This window comes from Poecile atricapillus, chromosome Z, assembly GCF_030490865.1.
Source record: "Poecile atricapillus isolate bPoeAtr1 chromosome Z, bPoeAtr1.hap1, whole genome shotgun sequence".
NCBI lineage: Eukaryota > Metazoa > Chordata > Aves > Passeriformes > Paridae > Poecile > Poecile atricapillus.
Genome location: NC_081289.1, coordinates 54,473,083 through 54,495,547, shown reverse-complemented (window position 1 = coordinate 54,495,547; position 22,465 = coordinate 54,473,083). Strand labels below are relative to the sequence as shown.

General features: G+C 37.9%; 1 long non-coding RNA gene and 1 pseudogene across 3 annotated transcripts; one reads left to right on the top strand and one right to left on the bottom strand.

Annotated features, from left to right (window-relative positions):
- The first annotated feature begins 71 nt into the window (after positions 1–71).
- LOC131572842 (uncharacterized) lies at positions 72–10,166 on the top strand. 3 transcript variants are annotated; one of them, XR_009276058.1, is made up of 6 exons: positions 72–201; positions 355–473; positions 5,069–5,174; positions 5,264–5,355; positions 6,804–6,898; positions 9,364–10,166. It is a non-coding gene; the product is annotated as an uncharacterized LOC131572842 (long non-coding RNA). The 3 variants fall into 3 exon arrangements; XR_009276059.1 differs by having other exon boundaries at positions 78–249; positions 6,819–6,898; XR_009276057.1 differs by having other exon boundaries at positions 78–249.
- A 185-nt stretch (positions 10,167–10,351) lies between these two features.
- Positions 10,352–12,953, bottom strand: LOC131572580 (ankyrin repeat and SOCS box protein 15-like; annotated as a pseudogene).
- Positions 12,954–22,465: the final 9,512 nt, after the last annotated feature.

Genomic DNA, 22,465 nt, shown 5'->3' with positions numbered 1-22,465 from the left:
TGCAGACGGGGGGGCGGCACCAAATAAAAACCTGGGTGCACTTACACTGGCATCATGTCCAAATTGCAGCAGGGAAGAACAATGAAAATCCATTTAATCCTGAGCTGTCACAGGGGCTGGAAATAAAACACCCTTGCTGTTGTTCAGTGGACTTCCTCTCACTCTCACGGTTTTCTAGTGGAAGGCTGTTATCCCACCAAGGTGTTTGCAGGAGGTTGGGATCGGTGGAAAGGCAGCCAAGGGGAAGAGGTGAGCGTGCCGGCAGCTGTGGGGAGCACTGCTCCTGCAGTGCCACATGTTGCCTGTAACAAATCACACAACTGAATTTTTTATTAATTCCCTTATTTTTTCTAGGACTATTGGAGTGAGAATCAGCTGGATATGTCCATTTGAGCACCTGTGAGGTTTTTTTTTTCACATGGAGAATTGTTCTCTGCTGGGGAGAAATGACAGAGTCACCCAGAGATTTAAGGGTAACAAGCCCTGGGTGGGCAGGGGGCTGTGCCTTCATCACTTCTGACAGGCCAGGCAGCTGAAGGCCTCTAGTGGCTATTCTTTTAATGGCTGCTGCTCGCTGCCACTGACTGATGTGCAGCTGGATAGTGCCCTTCAATTCTTTATTCTAAATGCATAGCTACATTATAGTTTCTGCTAATAGATGATATATTATTCTGATATTATTTTTATTGACAGGCATCTTTCAATATGAAGAATCACAAAAAGAAAGATTAAACTTTGTAATATTTATTGTTTGTTTTTCTGATGTTGTTGGGTTTTTTTTGTTTTGTTTTTTTCTATTAACAGTGACTGATGGTGAACTAGCAACATTTTCTGAAACATGCAGGCCAGCAATATCTGCTAATCGGTGTTGTGAGGGAGGGGGAAGGAGAGGAATAGAGAAGGTTTTGGTACGTGGAAGTAGGAACACATCTATAACAACATATATCAACCTTCCTAAATGATAACACACAGTCTGTTTTAGACAGTCAAGCCAATATTTAATGGAAATGGAAATGAACAAAATCTGAAGTATTGTTCCTCTCCAACATCATGTCTTTTAGGTCAGTATGGATTGGACACCTGAACTGAACAATATTGTTAAGCCAAATTGCTCATTTAGTTTCATCATTATGCATACAGCTTTACTGACAGTAGAGAGAGGAGATTGAGCATGATTTTCATAAAGATTTTATAATTATATTTTTCCTTTGATCATTTTTCTATATGAACTTCATGCAGTTATCTTGATCAAGAAATGGTATGAAAGCTTATAACCTTTGTCTTTCCTAACCAACAAAATACATGAATAAAGCAGACATAAGAATACTGTACACCTTAATATAAAATAAATATTTGCAGGTCATTTACATTGACAGAATCTTTGGATAAAATAAAAAGGAGGCAGATGCTTGGCTTATGGAGCTAAGGGTGTTATCTTCACCCTTATATCTTCATAGCATAAGGTCCTGTGATGGGTCAAGTGCACACAGACAAGTCAGTGGGTCCATAGGAGTTCTGTTCACTCTTTCAGCTGCACCTGCAGAATGAGGCCTGTGCCAAATTCTGAAAAATGTGAAAGAGTAGGAAAATACAATAAGCACCTCTTTTCTTTTAACGTGGCATCATCAATGCTTTTTGGTAGAGCTGACATAGGCATTAAGTATCTGTACAGAGCTGCATTGCAAGCAATTTTATTTCTTTAGTATGTCTAGGACAATGGTTGACACTGTTATGCTTGGAGTTAGTCAGAGAAGCAGCACAATAAAGTTCTCTTTCTTGAGTAAATTTTTGCTAACAACATTTTGTTTCATTTTTTGATGGAGTTAGGAAATGTGAACTGGACAGATTTTCTGTTGGAAAATGCTGATTGAGAGTGAAATGCCTTTAGAAATATGCTATATTTTATTAGTACAATGTTGATATGTACAACACTGATATGTGCAATCTTAAAAGGAAAAATATGCTGTTAAAAATTAAATCTATTCAAATATACTGTTTTCCAGAAAAATCTCAGCTTTCTGCTTTTTCTTTTTGTCAGGTACAACAAAATTTTTAAGTCTTTCAATTTTCCTGAGCTGAGAGCCCATTATACAAAGTACAGACATACAGATATCTTAATTGTCTATTCAAACTTCTATATGTATAATCCAAATTTTCTAAACTCAAAGAAACTTCAAAAAAGCAGCATGTATTAATCACTTCTAAAATAATATTCCAAAAGAAGATGAAATAACATGAATATTAACTTCAATATCTCAGCTACTCCTTGCTGAGACACAATACAACACTGGGTCAGTGACGATGTTTTTCTATACAAAATGCCAATGATGTCCATTCTAGCCATGAGATAAGATAATTTAAAGATATTACTAAAGATGGACAATGCACTTTCTTGTACATTTCTCCCCCGAAGCAGGGAGCAAATTGGTAGTCAGATGAGATTATGAGAGGTTTGTGTCCCTTCTTGATCCTATATGACACCTGTGGAATTTTAGGACCTATTCTGTACAGGGAAATGGCCAAAGGCGAAGAGCCATGAACACTTTCTTGGACAACTTTAATAAAAATAATAAGGCTGTAGCACACGGCAAATTAAAAAAAAAACAAAAACAAGAACAACTGTAAAGACAAGTACTCACAGGTCAGAAAATGCAGGAATAGTATTTATTGTTGCCTGCTAATGAGCACAGAAACACAGTCCTTAATTACATAGTTCTGAAATCATATATTTTGATGCTAGACACGTGAGTGAGTACTCAGAACCTTTACTGTTTTTCATTTCATGGGAAAGATCACACACACTTAATAGCCTTTCAGCATTTTATTTTGCCCGTCTTCTTCAGCACAGTAAAGCTATCAACTATTTTAATTGTCCAGTGGCCTTTACAGAGGACATGAAGGTGTTTTAGGAAGAGGAAGAAAGGTACAGAAACCTTAAGACTGAAAGTACTCACTAATTTGTAATTTTGGATTCCCCTTCTGGCAGTATTTGGCATTATGCAGGCATTTCAGTTGATCAAAGTTCCGTTCCTGTGGGCATCAGCCATGGCTGAAGCTTCCCATCCTTACAACATTTCAGATCACAGGTTCCAACTTCCAAGAACAAATCAGAGCAAAGACAGGAGTGATTGTGTTTTCCTGTTATTAGCATTCTTACCTGAAACATCCTGTTTCATGGTCTCCTTTCCTGGGCACTATACATGTTCTGATTTCTGAAAAAAAAAGAAAAATAGCAAGCAAAAAACGAGCAGCCTGAGCAAACTGTTCTATTTGCCTGGCTTGTTCTCAATCACACCATGATAAACAGTTTAGGAAGAGTCCATTGTGTGCTAGTGAGGTGGCACAGCAAACTTCCTTCCATCACAGGAGGCAGTGAATAGAGCATGAACTATATGTAGTATAGGAGGGCAGATTTATAGTGGCTACATTGACTGCTGCTTAGGATGAATCCTCCAATTGGACATTAAGAAAAATTTCTTCATGGTTGTCAAGCATTGGAACAGGTGGTCCAGGGAAGTAATTGAGTCACTATCCCTGCATGTATTGAAAAGATGTGTAGATGTGGCACTCAGGAAGATGGTTTAGTTGTGGTCTTAACAGTGTTAGGTTAACATTTGAACCTGATGACCTAAAAGATCTTTGTGATGATTTGATGAAGTGCTTTTCCAACTCCTAACGGAAAACCCAAATTCACTTCCCTAATGCCCTGCTGAAATCCTGTAAGCAGGGAATTAACCTTTTCAACAATAGGCCATGAAAACTCATCTCTCATTCAACAGAATTATTAAAAGGTTTGTTCACTTCAGAACCTGAGCTGAGAGAAAATGAGAATTGAAAGCATCCATTTTATAGGAGGAGGATTCACTGTCATTGTAGATCTTGGCACCCAGGGTTCCTGGCTTTCAGCAGCTAGATTTCAGACAAGACTTTCTACCTTTCCTAACCTGCTGGAAAGGTTATTTATTTTCTTGGTTTTACAAGAAGAAACCCCTCTAAGTGTCCTTTTTGACTTTCCAAGCAATTAACCATTTCAATCAGCAGCCTCTATTCCGCTTCTCATGTTACTACACTTGGGGCACGTTGGCTCAATTGCTTAAAGGCCACAAGCAACATGTGCCAGGTGGTGCTCACCTCTCAGCAGCACAGAGCCCACAGTTAAATGTACATTTCCACTCAGATGAGCACAAGGAAAACTACAGGCAGTAAAAGAAAGGGCTGTACAACCTTGTCCTCTGGCGCAAGACAGTGGCTATTTCAGTCCCGGCTCCCGAGGACAGCCTGTCAGATGGGACAGATGCGTTGGCTCATACTGAGCTCAGTCCCACGCTGCAGGAACAGCTCCAATTGCCATAGAGCACATTAAAAACAATGCACCACAGTACTCTGGGCATTCCCGTGTCTTCTGCTGCCCATCTGCAGTGCTGCTTGCTCCTGCCTCCCACCACCACTTTTGCAACCCTCATTCCTCAGCCAACTCCTTCCCTCATGCCATCCACTCAAGCAGACCCTGAGGCACCAGCCCCTGAATTCTCTCTTCATGCCTTATTGCTGCTGTGCTGCCTTCTCCATGCCTGGCCCTGCAGGCCCCTTGCTCCTGCTTTCCCTGCAAGGCCCTCAATGTTCTCAGCCACCTCCACAACCTGGAGGTTTGCTGGCCTCCCCTTCCTACTCCTTCTTGCACATCTCCTCTGTCCTGCCCTCGTGTTCCTCACTGCCACTCTCCCAGTCCCACTATAGCAATATATATATTTATCCCTATATATGTCTCAGTTTTTGTATGCTGCGTGTACAGAGCCAGGCTGAATGCAGAATTCAAACCATGCTGGAGAGACACAGGGTCAAGCAGCCTGGCAAGTACATAAGACCACGAGGCAGACTGATGGGACAAGCTGCAGCTCTTTCCCTTGGGAGACTCACATAACTTGTGAGAATCGTGCACACAGTACTGTGCCTGAAAAGGATGTGTCATCACCTACATTTAACAGTGGTATCAGCAGAGCAAATGGGATGAAGCATGCACTGAAGGCATTTGAAGAAACAATTTTTCAGCTGCTTTTCTCAATGCCAGATGATTCTGTTGCTCACTCCATCTCTCCGGGTGATGCTGTAAACAGGAAGTCACAGAGAAGAAAAAGATGTTTTCTGTCATCTGTGCTGGGGGAACACAAAGTGGGGTAAGTGCAAAAATGACCCTAATTCAAAACCAGTCTTTGCTTGGGAATCAGATTCAGCATTCTAGCTCAAAGAAAGATTTTCCCCACAGATTCCCTGCAACATACCATAGGCTACCAGGAGGTTCCAGACTTGAGATTCCAGATCCAGGCTGTAGTTTAACAAGTCAGACCATCACAAATGGTAATCAGCTTTTATTAAAAAACATGTGCATGTGGGCTGCCTTATTGCTTAAATCAGTTTTGAAAACAGCTTTCCCAACAGCTGCTGGGAACATAACTATATACCATATACCATATACCATATAGCAACAAGCCACAGGGCAACCACTAATCTAATGCATTACAATGGTGGGGGAGTTTGCATTGCCTTACTTATCATGACAGAAGAGTAAGAGGGAGTGAAGAAGTGATTGGGCTCTGATAGGGCTACTGATGGGAACACAGTAGCAGACAGAATGCATCCTGGAAGGGGAGTCAAGAGGTCAACCTGACTGCAGGGAAGGATGGAGGAAAAATACATCTGACTGCAAATAAGAACGTTTCTGAACTAACAAATTTCTCAACCTTTAATTAAAAGAAAGAAAACTCACTGCTCGTATTGCACAGGCACCCTTGTGCATGGATCCTGGAGGTCTATTTTACTATACAGAGAGGATGCTGCTGAGTGCCAAGGGTGCAGCACACTCGGGGTTTATTGCTCCTTTTGTGTACCTGAATCACACTAAAATAAGGAAGACAACAGGGAAAAATGAATCTTATTCAATAAATGTCATTCCCATTCCCAGTTTTCTTTCCTTCCTACACAGCCAATGCTTTTTAATCATCTCATGTCAGTACAATGTCATGTTCTGCAATAACAGTGTGAGATGAACCTGCTTATCTTTGACAGCACAAACTGTACCTGCCAGGGTTTTGCCCAAAGCAAGTGCTTCTTCATGTCTCTGCAGAACAGCCATTTACTCATTTCTGCTACACCAAAAAGATAAACTGCTTTGTACACAAGGACAGTCTTAATGCTCCTGCTTTCATATAGCTGCTCTTATTCCTCAGGAAGAATCTCAGTGTGCTTTACAAACATTGCCAACAGATTTACAAACTATATATAGAAATCATTTCACTTGCTACTGATGTACAGACATAGGGTGACCACAGCAGCTGCTTGGAACTACATCACAATATTGCTCAACAGGTTTGGAAAGGAAGTAGAAGCCACTGTATTGCAAAGAAAGTAACAGAGGAACTGCTGCATGCACAAAAAATGTGCGGTTTGGAAGGGTAATTTCAGAGGGATACAGTTAGGCTGCTACTCTTTAAAAAATGAAGCATAATAAAATAGGTAAAATCTACCAATGTAAGAACTATATTATTTGTAGTGGTATTAGCAAATACACTGTAATATGAGTGTCCATATCAGGTAGTTATTAAATTATAAGTGATTATTAAAACTGCATGGATTTCATCCTTTGTTAATACCTGAGTCCCGGATAATTCTCCCACATAACTTAGGCAAACCTACAGTTTGTCATTCAGTTAAAAAAAATTACTCTATTTCTTTACACACAGAGAGCAAAACAGGTACTTATTACATTCAGCACTTCCTTTGTGATGATGTAATTTTTTTTTTAACAGTGTGTGTTTATGAAGATTTTTTTCAGGAGATGCCAGCAATATAAAGAAGTTATATACTTCAAAAGGAATTAAGTACCAACAGCAGCACTAACCAGGTAAATTTTCTACTGTTTTTGGGTTTTTTAAATTTTTTTTAGTCCATATTAATGATAACAGGAGTTCTGGTAATCTACCATGCATAGCATATGTGGACAAATGGCAATGGGTTTGCCCAATTAGGCATAGAGGTTTCTACTGAAAATTTGAAATTTGAAAATTAAATGTAAATACACTGTACATGCACCAGAGCTACACTTTTATATAATTCTTATGACTACTGTCCACTCACTAATATATTTTCGTCACTTTTCAAGAGAACCCCAGCTCCTTCAGCCGTTCCTCATAAGACTTATATTCCAGCCCTTGGAAGCGTTGGAAAAACAAAAGAGATATGACCTGTTCTACAGAGAGAAGTCATCACAAATTTATGCCTACGCAAGCCATAGCCAAATCATGGATATTTTAGTAGGGTTTTTTTTCTGCCCCAAGTAAGGGTCACAAAAAATCCCTTTGCCTTACCCCAAGGTAGACACAAAAGAGCCTGTGACTTTGTGACTGTGTTTTTCCATGTGTGACTCCTGTACCAATGGCAATAGTCTGAGAAAGGGCAGCTCAGGCACTTTGAGCCCATGCCAGAACACAGACTGCTGCAGTAAAATTGCTGCTCACCTCCCACCTCAGCCTCACCCCCACCTTGATACCCAGAACAAGCTCTGCCATGCCAGCTCCCAAAATTAGACGGTCGTCATTGCATGGAGTTTTATACATGACCCACACATAATGTTAGGGCTTCTACAGGGAATAGCTGATCCTATACAGGACTCATGGCTATGGTTTACTCCCCTTTCAGACTGAGCTCTAAAAACACTCACAGCTACAAAGTCCATCCCAGGGGTGCTGAAAAGGCTAAAGGCTGATGTAACCACTGTTGAATGTCTGGCTCCTTGGAGAGCTAGCAGCCTGGTGCAGCTGCTTGTGTCAGATTTTATGAGAAATAGAAACCAAATTATAGCTCTGATTTCAAACATTGTCCCCAAATCAATAGGAGTCCCTATCCTACAGCATGATTGAGTCAGTGCCAGGGCATTTAATTACTTGTAGACAACATTGCCTGGGGGTGGGCATGCCATGGAATTGGGTTGCAGTGAACAGCCTGTGAGACACACCCAAATAGTTGAGAAAATTAAATTCTGGTGTTACAAGGGTTCAATCACAGTCCAAGTAGGGAAAATAAAAAGGTTTTTTCCTACCAATTTATTTTTCCAGCTGGGGATGATGCCCTTGTGTCTTCTCACACAACCACCAGCTCTGGTCCAGTTACATTTCCTGTTTCTACCACCACATAGTAAAGTCCATAGAAGTAGCATCAAATGGTCTGGCTGAAAAATATTGGAGTTGAAACAGTTGTGCTCAATTCCTAGCTGTGCCATAAACCTGACCTAGGGAAAACAGCTCCCTTTCCATGACTATCTCACCTCATATGTCACTTAAAATAAGGTTTTGCTTCTCCCTCCATTCAGTTCACAGATGCCTTGAAAATATGAAAGACACTTTCTCATAATGCTACACTTACTTTAGTGTTGAGGGGGGTGGGGGGTGGGAGAGGAGGGAAGCAAGGGTGGGTGGAAGTCTTCAATAACTTCAATGGTGAAGGACATAAAAGCTTTCAACCAGTATCAGGACACCTCCTATGACAGGCAACCAAACAAAAAAGGGGCCTGGTTGTATTGATTAAAAGATAAACACAACCAAATGTCTTTTTAGCTTAGCTAATGATATTCAGAGGACTAGTTCATGGTATTTTAAACACTTGGGGCAATGCTCAGTGTTACATCTGAATGCTTTGATGCTGCAGGCAATGTAACTACTGCCTGATGCTTGTATGAAGTCCTAAATATAAACCTTTGCCCGTGAACTAAAATTACTAATGGAATTTGGCTCTAGCCAGAGAAAGGGTTTAAAATCTCCTGTCTAAAGCCCTATTTGATCATGTTTCCTTTGCTGGTTGCAGTATACTTTATCAGATATGCTATTACCCAATTCTTGTGTTGTGGTCACTGTATTAATTACAATTACCAGAACTTAAGATTTATTATGCTTAAGCCCATATTTCTGATTAAGAATTTCCACAAAGAAATTCCAATTTATAGGTTAGGAAGCATACATGTATTTATCCTGTTATGTCCAGGAGGTATCTATCGGCCAGTGGAGCCTTGACTTGCAGTCATGTTGGGTTCACTGGGCACTCTGTGCTCAGGCCATGCCTGCAGTCACCAATCACCTGGACAATCCCTCTGTCAGAGGCCTGGCCCACACACCAGATGCCTAGAAATTTTTCACAAGTAACTAAATTATTATTTTTTGTTCTGGTCCAAATTTCTGGCAAAAACCCCTGAAGTTATGTCTCAGAAAGCTTCATGAAAACTTCTGCCCTACCGAGAGCAGAAGGAGGAAATAAGCCGTCTGTTAAACCTTCTTCATATCCTAGACCAGTAATTTTCACTTTTTCTATTTTCTCCAGTGAACCTGTCATGAAGAAGGACAGACACACAAAGGACTGATATAGCTGCCTTTGGAAGTGGAATTTACATCTCTGACTCAGAAGTTAGGTTTTATATCACAATGATATTCAGCAAATGATCAGAAATTCTGAAGAACAAGGAGAGTCAGTTTAGGGGGCAAGGCATAAACATACTGGAGCTAAGCTTTGGTTTGTGTGAATATGTGTGTGATAACCAGCATCTCTCAAAAAACAGGATGCCCAGAGTTGTTGTAGCTGCCCCATCCCTGGAACTGTTCAAGGCCAAGCTGGAGATGGCTTTGAGAAATCTGCTCTAATGGAAAGTGTCCCCGCCCATGCTAGGGGAGTTGAACTAAATGATCTTTAAGGTCTCTTCCAACACAAGCACTTGATAATTGTGGGCTTAGCTAAATGGATTATGCCCTACATAATCCTGGCATCCACCAACTGAAGTATCTTCTTATTTGGGAGGGTTCATATTTTTTTTTTCCTCAAGATGGAAGGGATGACAGAAAAAGGCAGTAACTGCAATCAATTTTTAATTAAATATCTTCAAATCTATTCTGTCAGATTCTTTTTCTCTGCATGACAGCATGACTGAGGTTGAGTCTGCTCAAGAACTGATCTGCCAAAATTCTGAAGGATCCAAAATTAAAGTTACAATATTTCTTAAGCAAGGGTATAGATATGCTGCTTGATTTCCTGTTTTCTTTTCCCATCAAAATCTACTCTTTGTTTAAAAAAGCCTACCTAAAGTTCCTTAAATTTTGACAAGCCTTGAAATATGCACACACAGAAGTGGTACCTGGGAGCAAACACTTTGCAAAAAATACCTAAAAATTATAATTTAGATGTTTGAATAATTTTATATAGGACCATGATCTTTAATGTACAAGTATGCTACAACACTTTGGATGAATGTGACCTGACATAAGGAATTAAAATTTCCTATAATAAAAGCATAACATTATTAACAGGAAGTTAGATATTAACCCAGTCTGTCATATCTCTGATCATTCTTCCTGTATTTTGTGAAAAACTGAATTCTTGTGCTTAGAGGAACATAATCTATGCAATCTATAAAAACAAAAGCCACTTTTCCAGCTAAATGTCTCAATCACAGAATAGCAATAAACTCACAGAACTGAAACAGAGAACATATCAAGTCATAATTCCAAAATCTGCACAGAGGAAAGCCAAAGAATACATTTTAAAGCAATTATAGAAGATAATTTAAACAAAGCCCTAGCAACGGCCTTCAACAGTCAAATTGATAACTAGTTAGGTTACTTTAAAAGACATTTTCTTCCATGTTTAACCTTTGTGAACCCTTAATTTATGCAAACAGGCCTGAAGGCAAAAACAAAAAAGCTGTAATCTGTGGCACTGTTTTATTCAACAGATATATTTCTTTGAAAACACATCTACTCCACTGATCAGGAAAGGAACAGAAATTCCAGAATCCTGCCTCATGACTCCTTAAAATTTCTTTTCTAAATCTCTAATATATGAATGGATATATAAAACAATACAATGTATATAATTTTCTCTTTCTCAGAGTAGAAAATAAGAAATGGCTATTTTTGTTTTTAGAGCATTTTTAAAGAAAGATTTTGCCAGTATGTCAATCTTAATTCAAAGCTATTAAATATGGTTAATGAAAAGAGCAAAGTGAAGAGAAGCAAGGAAGGTATGTTTACTTACGTTTTTGTGCTTAAATTTACTAGTTTATCCTTTATTGAAGAAGTAGTCCAACTGGGAATAGGCTCATGCTCTGGAGCTGGCCACACAAAAGAATTTCCAAAGACACCCTGACACATAAAGTCCAAACACATCTCTTCACTATATCCATGACTGAACAACAGCCTCAGCATCATGTCACCATCCAAAGAATATGCACTGAGGAAATGCGTATCATTAAGCAACAAAATTAGCAGTTGACATCTGCTCCATAAGATAGGAGTAGCTTTACAATTCCATGGCTGTCAGCTCTCTGCCATGAGAACACAGTTAAAAGGATCCTTGCTTGGTTTTGCTCCTGCTTTGAGCAATATTTTGGTGCAAAGAATCTCATTGTTAGAAACAGCACAATAAAATGCAGTTTTTCTTCTGCCATCGTAAGTATTTGAAGTTACCTCTTTGGATGAGAGAGTGTTGACATCCAAACCATTTCCAATGACAAGCTCTAGACACTGGTTCTGGCCATCTACAGTGGAGTGAACAGTGCTTAACCCACTTTCCTGGACTGAAGTTTAGGATGTGGCTGCAATGAGGTACTTCCTGCCCCTAAAAAACAGTGAACAAAACCAGGCAGGTGTAATTTCTTTGCATGAAGAAATTAACCCTCATCCAGCTATATTCTGAATTACCAGCTAGACATTTTACAAAAGATCAAAACACAGAAACACTAGTTTGGAGCACTGTCAAATAAGATGTTGTGTTTGTTTCAGTGGTTTTCACTTAATTCTAAGGAGCATGTTTTGCATTTTGCTAAAAATAAAAGCTAATTAAATCTAATCTAACACAGCTACTTCAGAAATATAAATGTATATAAATCTGTTTGTAAGTTTACTACAGCCATCTTAGATGTGACCTTGTGCCACACTGTTTCTTAGAGAAAATGTAAAGTCCAAGCTCATACTCACAGGTAATACCCCTCGCAAGCCACTTTGTGCATGGGAAGCAGTCCTGCTTCACCAGGCACGTTGCCACCTCCTCCATATTTCAAAAGCAGAGCTATGCAGTCTAGACTACATCTCCAGCTGCTTGAAACAATACTGATGCATGATCATCTGCTAAGGCTTTGATATCTCCACTTTAAAGGAGGATACAGAACTTATATTTGTATCCAAAGTGATTTATAGATCATCATAAAAACAAAGCCAGAGTACTTTCCTCCTGATCTTCAGATATATTTAAAATTTTACTAAAGCATGAAATATTTTTTGTGGCAAATATAAAACTCAAAAGCAAAGTAAGAGGTGTACATACACAAGTTCCAGTGCTCATCTGAGTCAGCACTGCTTTGACTGTAAGCATTACAATTGAGGACTTTCAAACTGGCATATTTCAAAAATATTTCATTAATTAATACCAATATAATTCCATACATAGAAGGAAAGATAGGAGGGAGGGAGGGATGGAGGGACTGAGTGGAGTAAAGAGAAACAAAAAAGGGCAAGAAGGGCACATATAGCAATCTCTCCTTGACTGAAATGGATTGCTTTCAACTCTGCCACTCCTCTCATAAGCATTATGGAAACATGTAAGCATCGCTCCAGTCTAGCAGAAACACTCACCTATGATTCCTTTCCTTCTAGCTCATTTCCTCTTTCTTTCCTGAAAGGCCTCAGCAGTCAGGCAAGATGTATGCCAGTGCAGAGTTGTATTTCTCTTTTCCTGACTACACATCATTATGATTAAGATACTCCAGCACACCACAGTGACCACATTCAGCTGTAACCCCTAATGGTGTTACTCAACATTTTTTCCTTATTGTTCACATTTCCATCACTCTTTAGAACATCAAAAATGTCTTTGCATGTTTGTTTTGTGGCTTCTTGCATTGCTGACCACTGTTTTACGTACATCTTAAAAGTTTTCTAAGCTTTAGAAAAGCTTTTCCTCACAGTTCTCTTTAAGGAAATTAAAAAGACTTCCAGTCCTAGAAATCTGAGAATCCAATATATGGCAAATAAACAGTAATGTCATCTTCTTGGGAAATCAAGGTTCTCGAATACAAGCTCAAAACTTTCTCAGTTTGAAGCATGGAATGCAAAAGCCACTTTGATTCTGGGAATCCATAAGCACGTATATCAGAAGGAAAGCAAAAATTAAAATCACATAATATGCATATATTGTCCTTTTAAAGTTGTTGCAAACACTACAGTGTCCTGAGATAATTCCACTCGTGACTTTCTTTTTCACCTGGTAGCTCAAATCCTGGTGTGTACTCTGGCTGTTGTAAACCAAAGTACAGGTGACATCTGCCATACTTAAAGGTCATATTCTGTTGTTTTGAACTTCCATAGTTTTCATGGATAACTACTCTTGCAAATGATTTCCATATAAAAGAGTGATGCTGAGTAAGAGTTTTATTTCACTTCCAAAAAGAAGGAATTTCTGCTTTGGAATAGCAGATCACTCACTGCTGGGGCAGCTGAGGTAGATCACCACCATAGGGTTAGCAAATTTAACTTTTGTGAATGTCCCATTATATAAGATTTTCAAGAGGCAACAATCTTCATAATTGTACACAAGTGCTTTGAAGTATAGCATGACCAAATGTACCTGGAAGCCAAGATCATCTTAGTAGATAGATACTCCTTCAGCATGTACCTTTGTACTAAAGAGATCTCTCATCAGAGTTGTAAAATTAAAAAGAGTAACTAAATCATGAGCATAATGTATTGTGTTAAGCACCTGATCCTCTTTTTCACTGAAACTAGGATTGAAATATATGATGCACAACAATACCTATATCCACTTTTCAGTTCTAAGCGACAGGAAAACATAAAAAGCATTACATAAACAATACATGGATGACAGACCTCACTTTCAGGAGTTTGTATAGAGAAATATTTAGGAAACTTAATTGTCATAATAAGGGGAAAGAGCTTTTTCATCAGCTCTAGCTAACTCTTTGCAGGATTCATTAAAAGTAATGGCTGAATATAAGTGAAGTTTCACAGACAATTATTGAAAAGAACTGAAAGTAAGACATTTCTGAACAACACCTTATAAATGCCTCAGGGCCCTAAAATGATAATACAGTATTTGCATCTAATGAAAGTTAATAAAAAGTCAGATAAATGAATATTTCAATACTCATAATTGCATTATATATTTTATTTTCTCATATTAATTTCACAGATTTATTCTCTTCAGAATCATGAAGTTATTTTGACATTTAACAGAAACTGAAAGTTAATATAACTAAATTATTCAGGTACAGTAAAACTCATTTAAGTCTACCAAAGGCATAAAACCTTCCTAAAGAATCATCTTTCTTAACAGCTGGGTACTTATGGTGTAGTTGAAACTTGTGTTCAGCACAAGAGGGGAGGGAAATGAGATGAGATGTTTTTTCAAAATACCTGCCTACTCCTTAAGAAGCCAAGCCTCAAGATACCATCTGATAAAACCAAAAATCTCCACTAACCTCCAGATGTCCAGAAAAAGTACGTTCCAGTTAAAACAGTGGACTCTTCCTGTATTGTACTTCTACCCTAAGATGGTCAAATAGGACCAGCTTGGTAAAGGTAGCACCTGACGGTACAGAGAAGGTACCTTGAATAAAAAAAATTGGTCCCCTTTTCTTGGAAGCAGCTCAGCATTTCAACTAAAACATAAGCAGCATCTTAAAGATCATCTCAGTGATCACCTGAAGCTGAAGAGTGCTGAACAGACTGTTGGGTATTCATCAGCATCTTGGGCATTTTGTTTCATCTAAAATAATGCAGCTAAACCACGCAAGCCAACAGGAGCGCCAGGGTGAGAACTGAGCAAAGAAGCATTACCAGTCATATTGCTTAAAGCCAGAGAGCGAAGTTAGCAACAAGAAGTGGAGTTTCTCCTTGTAATTTATGGTATTGGGATAAACACCCTTTTCCAGGATCATCTGCACATTTTCCACAAAGCCAGTTTTTGCTGGAAAAGGTAATGCTGTTTTCCATTGTATGTTTTGTATTCCCATGTTTATTCATAAGATGCTAGAGGTAAGAAAGTGAAAAAAGATAAAACAAAGCACAAGGCTGTTAACGCATACATATATATCAGAAATCCTTAAATGCTAAGTTCTTATGAAAAGTGTTTATAATTATGTTAACCTGACCAGTACTGCCAAACACACTGAATATAGTCATTTTTTGCTTTGTATGTAAGCTTCTGAACAAAATGTTAAAAATGGTCCAACTTATTTGCTGGTGTAAATTGATGCAACTTTTCCAAAACCAAAAAGCTTGCCTGAACATTTAAATGACATAAGCAGGATGCTCCAAGGAGGACTTGGTGAAATATCTTTTAGTTAACAGTTCTAGCCTATTGGTGTCTTTACTGCTCCCCTTATGGGATATTTTAACCTTTCTTGTCATCTAAAGTGATTTCAAATACTTGTGGAATTGGCTGAGGTGCAACCTCTTGCAAAAGAAACCACTCCTTTTGATGAGTTTCCTTCAGAACATATGTCAAGTTCACAAGTTCTTAAAGCCCAGATATTTGACCTTATAAATGTGAACAGATAAACATAATGCAGTTGAAAAAATAATATGCCAAAAGCTCAGATTTGCAAAGGGACTGCTTTATTTTATTTTAGGGGTGTTTTTGTTTTCTTTTGTTTTGTTCTGTCCCCAGGACACCTTTCTTCATGGATGCTACAATTTTCTTATTGTTCTCACTAGGTGATACAATAAAATGGTCTCATGTAACTCATCATCTCTTTTAATGGTCCTTAATATGTTAAAACACCCCAAAACAAACCACAACACTCATAAATATTATTTTATCTTCATACTGCCAAAGCACTGGCTATTAAAGAAGACAAAGGACTTTGGACTCTGCATTACTTCTGCAGAACATGAACTACTAAACTTGAAGTTTAATGGACATTCACATGAGTTCAGTACACAACGTCAGGCCATGGTCAAGTCATGCCAGCTATTATTTTCAAGGTGTGAGAGTCATTGAAATGTTCAGTGGATTAGTAACAGAGTATGTAAAACCTTTTAACTATAGTCATCAACTTAAATTCAGTCTGCTCGTATCACCAACTGCAACAGTGGCTTATGTTCACAGTGATTTTTCCCCATGATAGCACATCAACCAACCATCTTACTAGTAAATTCTCATTATAACTGGAAGGTCAGGAATGTTCCTCTTCACAGAGGACACACAACTTCTTCTAGGTTTTTGGACTGTAAAATGCAGTCTTTGCAAGTTGTAAAACACACACACAAAAAAAGCTTTAATATATGCTGTACCTACCTCAGATTTTTCAAATGAGCTTTGTGTTTTGATAGTTTCTCTGTTTGATTCAATCTAAGAGGCATAAACCCATTTGTCCTGCTAAATTTATTTTTTATTTTTTTTATTTTTAAACTACAATTCCCCCAGTTTGTGCAGTTGTGTTCTTTCTACCACACTGAACTGGTTTAGGGCAAATTTGGGAGAGAACCTCCAAATGGGGTCTGAATACTTACTATCCTCAAAATCTTGCACAAATATTACATAATTATACTAAGTTCCTGTTCTGTGTTTGTCACAGAAAGATCATGGTTCTAGTCATCCTGCATATAGAGAAGGAATATTGGAAATGCTATTTGGAAGAAATCTTCTGAAACTTATTTTCAAGAGGAGTGTTAACTTCCTTTTCAGACTACTTTGTGCATTGCTCTTGTAAGCAGTACGTCACTCAAAGTACCACAGTCAATATTATAATCCCACCCACAAATACCTTACTACTTAGTATATTATGATAAAGCTTGCAAACCAAAATTTAATTAGTAAGGGCTTACATTCAGATTGACTCAGAAACTAAAGGTCTCTTGGACTCAGATTCCCACATGATACAGTTTCTTGACTCTTTCAATGTGTACTGGAATCATGGCCTGGGTTTTAACTGCAAGGAAAGAAATCTGAAGGAAGATGTTAAAAATTTCTACTTCAATCCCATTTTCTCTGATGGAGAAAATGTACAACTTGGGTCTCGAGTGCCATCTCTGAACACAAAAAAAACAGGAGTCCAAGAAGAATAAAAGAATATTCACAAAAAAATTTCCATTTGGGGCTTAGAAAAACAGATCTTTATGCTGTTCATAAAGGATAAGCTTTTCTGAAAGTTCTCTGTCCCTTCCTATTGTATCCAGTTAAGGTTTCAGCGTAACAGGCCAAAAGAAGATTTAACATATAAGTTTGACTGATGAACTGCTTGTCACAATGGGGACACATGTATCACTCTCCCTCATCTCTTGTGGGCAATGCACTCCATTGACAGGCAGGAGAATTCTGAAGCAAGGTTCTTTTATGCATTTTTCCTCTCATTTTCATTAACATTTCTGAAATTCTGATGGCACCTTAAAGCTTCCATCATTTAACCCACAAATACACTCTTGTTATGAACACTCACAAACTGTTTAGAGAGTAAATATAAAATCTCTCCTGGACTAGCACTTTCAGAAGTATACATTAACAAATACAACTACAACCTCAGCCTGCCATCAGCTAACAGGAAAGTACATTTTAGCGTACATTAATATCTTATTGGCAGCTAAGAGGTGCTCCTAATGAAACTGAAACAGTTCATTTACACAAGATAATTAATTAAGGAAAAATATTTAACATTCATTTCCTCATTTCCTCCACAACTGCTTTAAGACAGAAGTTACCTTCCCTTTTTCCACACCTTTCATTTTGAAAACTCTCCATTTGAAGACTTCATGCCATTGATAAAACATTTTTTTAAGAATCAAGATCACCCTTTTGGGTCCACATGGGTGGATCTTCATGCCCTGCCAACCTTACTGAAGTTGGTGTCCTCAGGAGAGTTGAGAATTATTATATTCCAGCCCATCATATTATATTTACACCAGAGCCTGAACTGAAAAGGCTCCTGAAGATTTACATAGGCCTTAGTCCAGACCCTCACAAGCTTTCTGAAAAAACAGTCAGTTTAGTGTATTACAAAACCTTTTTAACCATATTTACATATGTTCTGCTCCTGCCAGATGATCAATACGCTCCCAACATCAGTTTTTCTCAGGAAGAGTTTAGAACACTAAGCAAGATAATATTTTCATAATAAAATCCTTTTATTTTCATTAATATGTATCTCCTTTCTCTTTCTCTCCAAAAGATCAAAGGAATAAATCAACTTAGAGGCCACCACAGAAAATTTTCTCTGGTTATGCACTTTCTATACCCAAAGGTTTCTCCTGCTTTGCTATACTCCCCTGAGTGATTTCACCACAGGCATCATAAAGCTCTTGAACATGAACTTAACCAGAAAGGTCTCAGAGCAGCAGTGTTTCAGTATTGCTGTGTGTACTATTTTCAAATGATCTTATCCCACAAAATAAATTGTAAAATGATAAAGTTGGTAAGGCAACCAGTTACTGTGACAGGGTAGGGTAAGTATAAGGCAAAGAGCTCCCCACAACACAAGCACTGGACACACTGCCAAGGGTCTATACGCGCTTCGAGAGCCTGATTTGCTATATCACTGCTGGTAATACTCTGTGCTGAGGTGACAAGGTCTGACCAAAGCATGGATGTTCCACAATGATCACAGGGGAACATAACAGCAGGGCTGATACACTGAGCAGCGACAGAAACATCGCTCCCACATTACGTGATGTGGCAATGAAAAGGCTAAAAAGCTCAGCAGGAAAATCTTCTTCCATTCACCCTTGGCAGCTTCTCAATTGCCAGGCCCACACACTAGATCACTGGAAACAATTGCAAACCCTCACTCTAAAAGAGTTTTAGTTTTTTGTATTACAAAGAATATTTTCCTTAAACAACATTTTGAGTATCCTGATATTTTTCTAATTTTTTTACAGTCACACCTGAAGGACTACATATTACTTCTTGATGTTTTATTTAGAAAACTTTTATTTTCTCTCTAAATTACTGTTTTTTCATTAGAAAGAATATGAACTACTTGATAATCACAGAAGTGGGATCTCTCCTTGGAAAGAAGTGTATTAAGTATTTATTGCTTTTAAATACATAAAGCTTTGTGAGAATTAATGTTATTCTCATTAAAATAAACTAGAAAATTGTAGCTTTACTCTAAAAATAGAAGGTCCTTAGGCATGGACAGAGGTTTTTCATAGCAATGAAATAATTACTAGCAATCTAAATTTAGACTCAGTCTCTTAAGTATTACATTTTTAAACAATTTCTCTGTTAGTCTAATTGGTGAGCATACCACAGTCACACCATTTCAACCCATTATCTGGCCAGTGTTACTCTGGGACCTGCACTTTGAACAGCCAGGAATGATGCCCTGCAAGCTGAGGTGTCCTGTGATACTTCTAAAATTAAATACACAGTTGCTAGATAAATTAAGGTCTGACCTTGTACAACTGTAACATAAGCAGACTGGACCCTCAGGAAAGTATTACACATGACTTCTCTAAAATCTCATCAAATGTAACACGAGGTCTGGGGATACAAGATTATCTGTGCCCCCATTGGTTAAACAGCTCCCATTAAGAAAATTAATTATTTGCCAATTATTCTCAAGCCTTGTGTTAACAACATATGGAAGCATATTTACATAAATCACAACAAATTTGAGGTTTAGCCTTTAACTAGTTGCAGATCCCACCATATTACACCACTGAAGAATAATCTGTCTCTCTGAGGCTGATATGATGCAAAGCTTTATAGATTCAATGACAGACAATTACAGCACTTATCTAACTAGTTTAATAACTTGAAATGGACAAAGAAGCAGGAGGCATGGCACACAGACAGCAGTGATGAAAATACAGAATAACTCCAGAGTAAGATCAAGAACAGCAGTATCCAGCAAGCTGAACCCAGGCATGGGACAAGGAAGAAGCTGGAAACATCACAGATTCAAAACCTCTGTGTTGTTCTGGTTTCAACCAATTAGTTACCATTTTTACCATAATGAACAGACAATAAGGGTACGCAACAAACTGAAAAAAAGCCCTAAACTTCCAACTTGTCTTTAATTGTTCTAATGAAATTAAATTTACAGTGAACTCCTCCATGACTTTTAGCTCACTTGCATTTATAGAACCATAAAAGTGTAAGCTTAACTAAGGCACTACATGCATCTCAGTCTTTGAAAACGAGATCGAGAAAAACATTTAATGATGATAAATAATATTCACTGCAACTTCTTTGGCCAGTGGGATGTAACTAAAGGTGGCATGCCCCTAAAAAACCCCAGTATAACAGAAGCAGACAGAAACAATCTGGAGATCCTGCTCTACTGCTGGCTATGAGATGATATGAAGAGAGATATACTATTATCTAATTAAGAAAATGAAAAATATGTATTTATAATACATATAAAGAACACAAATGCTACAATTATTTACTTTTAGTTTGTTCATTTCCCTTACATATCCCATACAGGATACCATCAGAATTAGAACATATCCATATTACAAACATGGTATTGTTTTGATTTTCAATTATTTTTAATAACATTATGCATTGTGCATGAAGTGCCTGATTCCACTGTAACATAATTACTAGATATAAATAATATTTCATGCAGAATAAAGAAGACTTTTGTCCAGATACTGCATCACATGGTAATTTGAGATGTAATATCATGTGATAAATTCATTGGTGAGACAAAAATGGGACAAAGAACTATAGCAAGGCCTTCTTAGGTTACCTACATACTGAATATTAACACACAGGATAATACTCCGAACAGAATCCCCAGTGTAAAACAGATAAATAAACTATGAAATGCTGTGTGGGTGGTTTGGGGCTTTTTTTGTTTGTTTTCAAAGTCAGGTACTTGTTGACTGTACACTGATAACAGTTTGTAGGTTACAGCTTTGTTATATTTTAAAATAAATAATGTATTGGAACAGGATTTGACCAGTTTGGAGAATTTCCCACAGTACCACTTGGAGATTGATTTCATGAACATTTTCATGAACAAGGCCTACAGTTTTTCACCCTTTGTTAGGATGTGGCAAGGACTCCTACGTGCTTAGGCTGTCTAAACAGTCACTCCAAACCACTGTTTGAACGACGCTGTGTTAAAAGATTCCCAGGCGCAGAACCATTTGTGCTGCAGTCTGTTAGTGTGATCAGGAGATAGAGCATCTTGTTGGACTATTACAGAGTAGGGTAAAATACAGGGCTACTCCAATAAAAAAAAAAAAGGCAGGAACTTTTAAACACTGGTATTTTGGAAAGAATTTCAGTACCTTGGAAAGAAACTCCAGCTCTTTCCAATTGTTATAGATACATATATTGTTGTCTTTTTGCAAATATTAAAATGAATGTTATGTGTATAAGAATGGAAATTTTTTTTGTATTAATATAGTTTTCTTTATTTCTGTTATGGATAAAACTTAGAAATAGTGGTATAATACATATATGTTAAGCTATGACCTAGTATTAAAACAAAAACTACTTTCGTCTGTATAACCCAAAGACTGAAAAAGATAGCTGGAGACCCTTTTTTTTCTTTTGTAAACTACCATATCCAGATGAAGACAGCAGTGACCAGAACTCTGGGGGGAGGAATTTATTGCATTTCTGGTATCAGGGAATGTAAATCTCGATGGCGCCAAGAGGATTATCTATTGGGAAGGGGTCAAGAGAAAACTAAACAGAAGAACACCAAAGATCCTAAGAAGAATGTATGAATATGTATGAGAATTTATGGATATGTAGTAGGATTCTGTTTTTAAGGGACAATCCTTTGTTAGTAAGGTGTGCTCTCTTGGCTGAATGCAGAGACACGCTAATTTTTCTCCTAATTGTCTTTTTTATTAAACTTTTAAATTAAATTTTTAAATTCTATAAAAATTATGTGAACCTCGTTTTTCACGCAATGTAATTGCATAGAACCCAGGCGTGGAGAAACGCAAGCCCTGAATACTGATACAAGCTGTATTAACCACTTTGCATTAGTTGCAGATTGTTGGAAGTGCATGTTTTATCAAAGGACTGGCTTCCAGGGAGAACTCAAACATATTCTGAAACTCAGTTTGTGCAGGTTGCTTACCAGTTACGGAAAAGAGGAGATCAAGAGCAGGGCAGAGGAATTATAAAGAAAAAATTGTCCAGAGTAAAATACAAACTTTCAACATAATTACTCTAAAGTACTACTACACAAAATTCACCCTTGAAGTTAGCAACTAAGCACAAAACTTATTAGACGGACAACTGGATCTTCAAATGAACATCAGGTTCACCTCTACCAATAATTTACACTGTCTTTTCATTGCTCTTTTGTCCTACTGTCTCTATCTCAAGATCTTTAATTAAGTTCCCTATTTTCTATTTTCTATCTAGCTCTGTTTTAGGGCGTTTTTTGCCTCTCTAAGGGCCGCCACTACAACAAACCCGCCGCTCTGTGCCAGCCTCTCCCACAGAG